The sequence below is a fragment of the Leucopleurus acutus genome (genome assembly GCF_964270905.1).
Source record: "Leucopleurus acutus genome assembly, chromosome: 5".
In the NCBI taxonomy this organism is placed as follows: Eukaryota; Metazoa; Chordata; class Mammalia; order Artiodactyla; family Delphinidae; genus Leucopleurus; species Leucopleurus acutus.
The window spans coordinates 98,264,794-98,272,105 of record NC_139147.1 but is presented as its reverse complement, the minus strand read 5'-3'; the positions used below and the strand labels follow the sequence as shown (position 1 = coordinate 98,272,105).

The 7,312-nt window shown below is 42.7% G+C and overlaps 1 pseudogene across 1 annotated transcript; it reads right to left on the bottom strand.

The window, feature by feature from the left end:
- Positions 1–2,640: 2,640 nt before the first annotated feature.
- LOC309961999 (ER membrane protein complex subunit 3-like) lies at positions 2,641–3,432 on the bottom strand (annotated as a pseudogene). Its single transcript has one exon. The product of its transcript is annotated as an ER membrane protein complex subunit 3-like (transcript).
- Positions 3,433–7,312: the final 3,880 nt, after the last annotated feature.

The following is a 7,312-nucleotide window of genomic DNA, read 5'->3' as shown; positions in this document are numbered from 1 at the left end:
CCTGCTTCTTAAGGTGGGCTTGTATTGCTATAAACTTCCCCCTTAGAACTGCTTTTGCTGCATCCCATAGGTTTTGGGTCGTCGTGTCTCCATTGTCATTTGTTTCTAGGTATTTTTTGATTTCCTCTTTGATTTCTTCAGTGATCATTTCGTTATTAAGTAGTGTATTGTTTAGTCTCCATGTGTTTGTATTTTTTACAGATCTTTTCCTGTAATTGATATCTAGTCTCATGGCATTGTGGTCAGAAAAGATACTTGATACAATTTCAATTTTCTTAAATTTACCAAGGCTTGATTTGTGACCCAAGATATGATCTATCCTGGAGAATGTTCCATGAGCACTTGAGAAAAATGTGTATTCTGTTGTTTTTGGATGGAGTGTCCTATAAATATCAATTAAGTCCATCTTGTTTAATGTATCATTTAAAGCTTGTGTTTCCTTATTTATTTTCATTTTGGATGATCTGTCCATGGGTGAAAGTGGGGTGTTAAAGTCCCCTACTATGAATGTGTTACTGTCAATTTCCGCTTTTGTGCCTGTTAGAATTTAGGCAGCTGTATTTTTAATAAGCACTCCCAGGTGACCTGATACAAGTGGTAAGAGATGCCCATTTTGAGAAATTCTGTTCTATTACTTTTTTTCTAGTCTGGGGAGAAACAACTGTTTATCTGGCCCAAAGTTTCCCATTTTTCCCCAGCTTCATTCTCCTTTCAATCTCAATTCAGGAAATCTGATGGCCCAACCTAGATTTGCATGTGAAAGAACAACCTACCTGCCATGTATCTCCAGAGACCACAGTCCAAACTTTGAAATACTTAGAGAACCTGCATTTGAATCTCAACCTAGACACTTTTCTCCCTATTCTGAGGCTTAAAGTATCCCTACACATACATAGTGATAAATCTCTCTTTTCTGAGTGAGACATTTTGTAACTGTTATTTAAAAAAATTTGGATCTCCTTTTCTTTCTCTTTTCTGTTCTCAGAAGACCTCAGTAATTCTTTTTTTTTTTTTGTGGTACGCGGGCCTCTCACTGCTGTGGCCTCTCCCATTGTGGAGCAACGCCCAGGCTCAGCGGCCATGGCTCACGGGCCCAGCCGCTCCACGGCATGTGGGATCCTCCCGGACCAGGGCATGAACCCGTGTCCCCTGCATCGGCAGGCGGACTCTCAACCACTGTGCCACCAGGGAAGCCCTGACCTCAGTAATTCTTGTTTCTGAGTTAAGATAAAATGAAAGACGGGTCATGTATGCTAAAATGTGTAATTAGGCGATGCTAATTAAGTACTTTAAAATGATTAGACGAAAGCACCTTATGTGTACTTCCAGCCTCAGTCAAGGACGTGGCTTCAGGCTAACATCAGAGGTAATTGGGTTGCCTTCCCTGACTCAAACTGCTTTTTTGCCATGAATCCTATGGATCTTGCATTTCAGATTTCATTTCTTCCTTCAAGCAAGTATAGGAACAAAGTATCTTCTTCCTATCCCTTAATCAAAAGCCATAATGCCGGAACTCTTCTCTGTGCCTCCGTAGAGTGTTTTAAAGACTCCCGTGGAGGCCTTGGGTTCAGGGATACTATGTGAATTGGACCATGAGTTAAAAGCAGAGGAGTTGCTTTTAACTCATAGTTCAATTACTGTGAGACTTGGAACAAGTCACTTTGCCTTTTTGAGATTTGATCCCAGGAGTTGTTGTGAGACTTGGTGATATAATATTTAAAACACGTGCAAAATATTTAGCACTTGATAGATAATCAATGAATGCCAGTTATTATTATTACCTACTACTGTATTTGCCAAACCCAGATGATAAGCCAGTACAACTACTATGGTAAAAGTCTGGGCTTCCAAACAGCAAGTGAGATCTGAAAACATAATGGGTCTAGTATTTGTTCTTAAAGGCCACATATGATTTAATCCTTGAAGTATTTTTGTCCTGTGGAAAAAAGTAAAAAAGGAAGAAGGAAGGTAGTTTGGAGAGCTGGCAGTGTATTGCTCAGCTGAGCTATACTGGTAGCAAAAGCCAGCATTAGAGAGGATTCTTGGAGAGGCAGCCTATAATTAACTGTGAGGGCAATGGATCCTCTGAAACATCCTCATATTATAGAGCACTCGTTGTTTTCGGCATTTCCTTGCTATCATTTTCTCTTTCTTGGGTCATATATGCATACATTGAATTACGTGGAAAATGTAACCGAAGACCAGAGCCTTTCTTTTTTTTTATGGATCCCAAGAAAACAGGAGTTTACTGTGGTTTAGAAGTCAGAATGACGGTACATAATAATTAGGTTTAATTGACAACACTTTTTCTGAAATTTCTGAATTTTTGCTAAGTTTTATACATTATCACTAGCTTGAGTTTCCCCCCTCTCTCTTACTTTTATTACTCGAGTCACCAGAAGGGAAATTTAAAGTATTTCAAAAATAGCTGTTTCTGGGCAGGTCACCCAGCACACACTCCTCATGTTTCCTCTGGTTTCAAACATAAAGGGGAAGCCGGCTCAGACAAGAACAATCCTTGCTGCACACCCACCAGCTCGCGCATCCCCCTTTTTATTCCGAGACGCTCCAGCTCAAAACAAAAGTTACAAGGTTAAGCGCTACTCTGAGTTCCTGACACAGCTAAACCCTGCTTGGTCTTCAAAAAATAGAGGTCTGTAATTCCTTTTTGAACATGCCTTCAAAGTGGAGGTCTTCAGCCACGAGCTCCTCTTTGACGCCATCTAGTGCCCACTGGTGGTCGGTCGGCTCCAAAGCTTCCCACTGTCTTAAAAGCTTTGTTGGTGTCTGCGGGTATGGCCATGGCTGCTCCAGTCATCTGTTCCTGCATCATCCGCGATTGGTCAGCAGCATTATCTTGGCCCCAAATCAGAGAGTAAATGCCCCGAAGCCCAAAGACATTGAGGAAATACCAGGATGCAGAACTCACCCAGGAGGCATCTAATGTGAGTAGTTTAATTCCTTGCTGTACCACGGGCTTAAAAGGCAGGGTCAGTGGAAACGGGACCTTGGTTGTGACAAAGCCTGAAAACGTCATGTTGAGCCATCCACCAATAAGAATCATAGGGAGGACACGTGTGACGTTGCCTTTCATCATGTCTATGAGCATAGCGGGGAGGGGGGTCAATCACAGGAGAAGGAGGCACATCTTTCCTTTTAGTTTTTTTGGAAAAATCCATCCTCTGGGTTGTTGAAGTAATATGTTTGTGTCAGGAGAGACTGTTTGGGAATGTATTTTCCATTTTCCCTGAGGCCTCTGCTTCGAATGAGGGCTTGACTGTCGGAGGCTTGTTCCTGGGTGAGCTTCTTATCGCTCTGCAGCAGGATGGACACGTAGTGGTGAATCATGCCCACGAAGAAGGTGATGATAACGATGGGCAGGACCACCCAGAGGCGGATGTTGGAGTCGAGTAGCAGCTCGGGCCCTTCCATCCTCCCAGAGAGCCGGCTCCCGGCTTGCTGTAGCCGGGTTGATTTTCACTGGGGTGCGGGGCTTCTCGTCGAGTTCGCCTCCCAGCCTTCTCACGCCCCTCAGCCAGGCGAGCCCGGGACCACCGGGCAGCCCGCAAGCCCTTATTTTATTGACAAGTCAGGAGCATCTTTACCCAGAGGAAATGCCAGGTTACTGAATTTACCCACAAAACTCTTCCGAATCCTTTGTTACTTTGTGTGGATTTGATCTGTATAGATGGCACATTAATAATGTTCTAGGGCCCAGAGAACTAATTATTTACCCACAGATCAAATCTGTCTTTCTCATCTGTATACCTTGCAACTGCAAAGGATGGGAGCTGGCAAACTTGTTAGCACTGTGGGAGTCTGGATACAGAGAACACTTATAGAACAAATTCTTGTCTGTGTTTAGGCATGGATGCCGATCTTAAATACTTTTGTACTAATCTACTGGGGCACTTGATTCAGGAAACATTTACTGAAGACCTACTTTTTATGCTGCCCAACGCTGAATATAGCCATTGCGTTTCACTGGGTGCAGGTGTGCATTTCATAAAGGAAACACAGCAGTACAAGAAGGAAAGTACATTTCCTTTACTAGGGAGAAGTAGCAGGTAGATGAAATGTTGAGACTTTTTTTCCCCTCTCTTGCCCTGAATCTTTTCTCCCTGTCATCCAGAAAGTCAGGTCATTTATTCTGCTTCATCCCTTCCAAGGAGGATTATGGCACTCCCCAAAGAAGTCACAGCAAACCTTCCTGGATTTTGTTTCCAAAAGCCTAAGCCAAGATGAACAAATCCAAACACTTAGAAGGGTCTGGCAGATAAAGTGATGGGAGGAGTGAGCTGGATGGCTCTGTGGTGAGTGGAGGGCATGTGGTTTGCATAAAGAAGGCATCTGCTGCGCTGCCCCAGCTTTTGTTTCGTTTTGTGAGCCCAGAGAAGCCAGACGTCCAAATTTTTAAAGGAAATCCAACTTTTGGTACAAAGAACTACCGGCCCCAGCCTACTTGGGAGAAGAGAACTAGATGAAGAGATAGGTTCCCCGAGACAAAAAAGGGATTTTCCTGGGTTCAGAAAGGAAGATAATTTTGTGCGCGCTATAGAAATAGAGATCTTTACCCACAGCCTCATGGCAGCCTCTGGGTTGATGGAGAGGAGAGAGATGACTTCATGGTGCCCTAGGGAGGTGGGATCCCAGGCACTGAGATTTCCAGGGAAGCCTCCAAAAATTTCAGTCAGCCAATAAGATGAACTTTGGTGTAGAATCCCGTTTTAAGGGAAGACAAGGAACTATGGATATAAAAAATAAACTTAAAATGCTTAATTCCTTGCATAAGATAGTATTTTATCGAGGTGCCTATAGCAGAGTGGTTTAACATAACCTGGTTTCAATTACTGAGTTCAGACCATGAATCACACATTTACTTGCTGTGAGTCTTGAGGAAACATGTGAACTCTCAATGCATCTGTTTCTTCATGTTTAAAATGGGAATGGGGGCTTCCCAGGTGGCGCAGTGGTTGAGAGTCCACCTGCCGATGCAGGGGACACGGGTTCGTGCCCCGGCCCGGGAAGATCCCACATGCCACGGAGCGGCTGGGCCCGTGAGCCATGGCCGCTGAGCCTGCGTGTCCTGAGCCTGTGCTCTGCAACGGAGAGGCCACAGCAGTGAGAGGCCCGCGTACCGCAAAAACAAACAAACAAACAAACAAAAAAAAACAGGGAATGGTACTTAATAATACTAAGCCTACTTCAGTATTATGAGAATTAAAGTAAATAATATGTGTATATCTGGTATGATGAACAAGCAAGACTCATGAGATACAATTAGAAATCATCCTTATTTTAACTTCCTACTATCCTTTTAAAATTTATTTAGAAGAGAAGTCCTTCTTCTGCTGCTGGTTGAAAACACAGGCTGATGGATGAATTTTCGACTTCATTTTAGATATTAAGACCTTTTTCAGATTTCAAGGTTGCAAACATAATCTTAATTCCGAATCTGGTCTGATCCCACATACCAGTAAAAACTCCAAATTTGATTTAAAGTTCAATCTTCTCCTCTCTTTCATCTGAAAGATGGGAAAGGAGGGAAGGAAAGCTCTCCCTTGTTTGCTACTGCTGTAAGATGGCATTGTGCACCCTGGGCCTGGCAGTTAAATATGGATGACTCCTTGGCCATTTTATATATCCTTCGGTGCCCCCATGAGGACTTACCAGTACAAGCCGTACCTTGTCTTCCAGTTGCCACTTTCTCCCTCACTCCCTCAGGCCCCGTTTTCTTTTCTTTTTCTTTTTTCTTCTGGAGGTCCACAGAGCAGACTCTATTGCCTTCTGTCCTATTACTTCCCCAGACAGTCCTCTGGGGTAGGTTTTAAAACATCTCCATGCTGGCACATGGTAAGTGTTTTTAAAAATGTCATTATTATCACCACAGTTGGAAATAACAGGTTTGAGAGGATTGTATGAAAAGACAAATTTATCTAGTTCCAAATTAGGCACCTTATACTATAGATACATTTTTTTATAGATACATTTTTAAGAATGTTTCTTTAAATGAAAATTTGACAATTTGATGCTTTTCCCATGTACCTATTGTAAGTACCATACATGAGTTTACAAAGTATGAATGGGCCAACATAGGATTCATTAACTAAATATATGTGGATTTTTATGAAAGGGGCATTGAAGGCTTCCTGAAAGGAGGCAGCATTTGAATTAAGCCTTGGAATTTGAAGAGGGTTTTACCATGATAGGCCCAGATGGTGGGAAGGGGAAGAAGTGGGAAACCAGAGGCAAAAGAAATGTGTCTGGAGCTAATACTCATGAGTGACAGTGTGTTACAGCAGAGGTTGATTACAGGTAAAAGTTAAAGCTAGTATTGGCTGAGGATTTCCTGAGTGCTTCATTTGGACTACTTCATTTATTCTTCTCAAGTTTGTGAGGCAAGTACTGTGAGCATCCCTCTGTTATGCATAAGGACATTGAGCCTTAGAGAGGTGAGGGTAGTGGCCTGAGTTCTCCCAGCTGGAGAGGGCAGGACGTGGGATTAGATCTGGCTGTCTGACCTGGGCAGGACCATGCCTAACTACTGCGTTATACAGGGCCCTTAGTTGTTAGGGGTTATAGGTGGCACTCACAATACACATTGGATCATAAAGAAGGTTCAGGATGGTCTACATAAGAGAAATTTTAATTTTGTACATCAATCTTTGAAAAACTTACCGTTTTTCACTATATAACACTTTTAATAATTTCCTGCCATTCCTTTCTTCTTCTTCCCTTCCTCCCTCCCTTCTTTCTTTTTTTTTTTTTTTTTTATCAAGTTGTTATTAATCCAGGGACTGTGTTAGTCCCAGGATATATAATGGTGAACCAAAGTATATGCAGTCTCTGCCCTCATGGGAATTATATTCTCCGGGTGGGAGGGAGATAGATATTTAAATAGTTTCTAAGATTAAAATTGCAAGTGTGACTTTTACCTAAATGAATGGAAATTTGAGCTATTACAGCTTGAAGTGGGAGCTTTGATTTGAAAGGCCAGGGGAGAATTAGTGACTTTGAACCAAGTTCTGAAAGATAAATGAGAGTTAACTAGATGAAGTGGGAAGAGAGGAGTGCCCAGGCAATAGGAGCAGCATATGCGAAAGTCCTGTGGTAAGAAGAAGAATGGGCTATAAAGGCCTGAGTGGCTAAATCTGAGCATACCAGAGTGGGGCAATGTACAGAGCAAGACTGGAAAGGTGGGGGCCTGGTCATGCAGAGTCTTGCTGTACATGTTCGAGCTAGATATTTATCCTAAAGGCAAGGGGTTCTGACTTTTAAAATGAAGCATTTTAAGCAGGGGTGGCCCCATGCT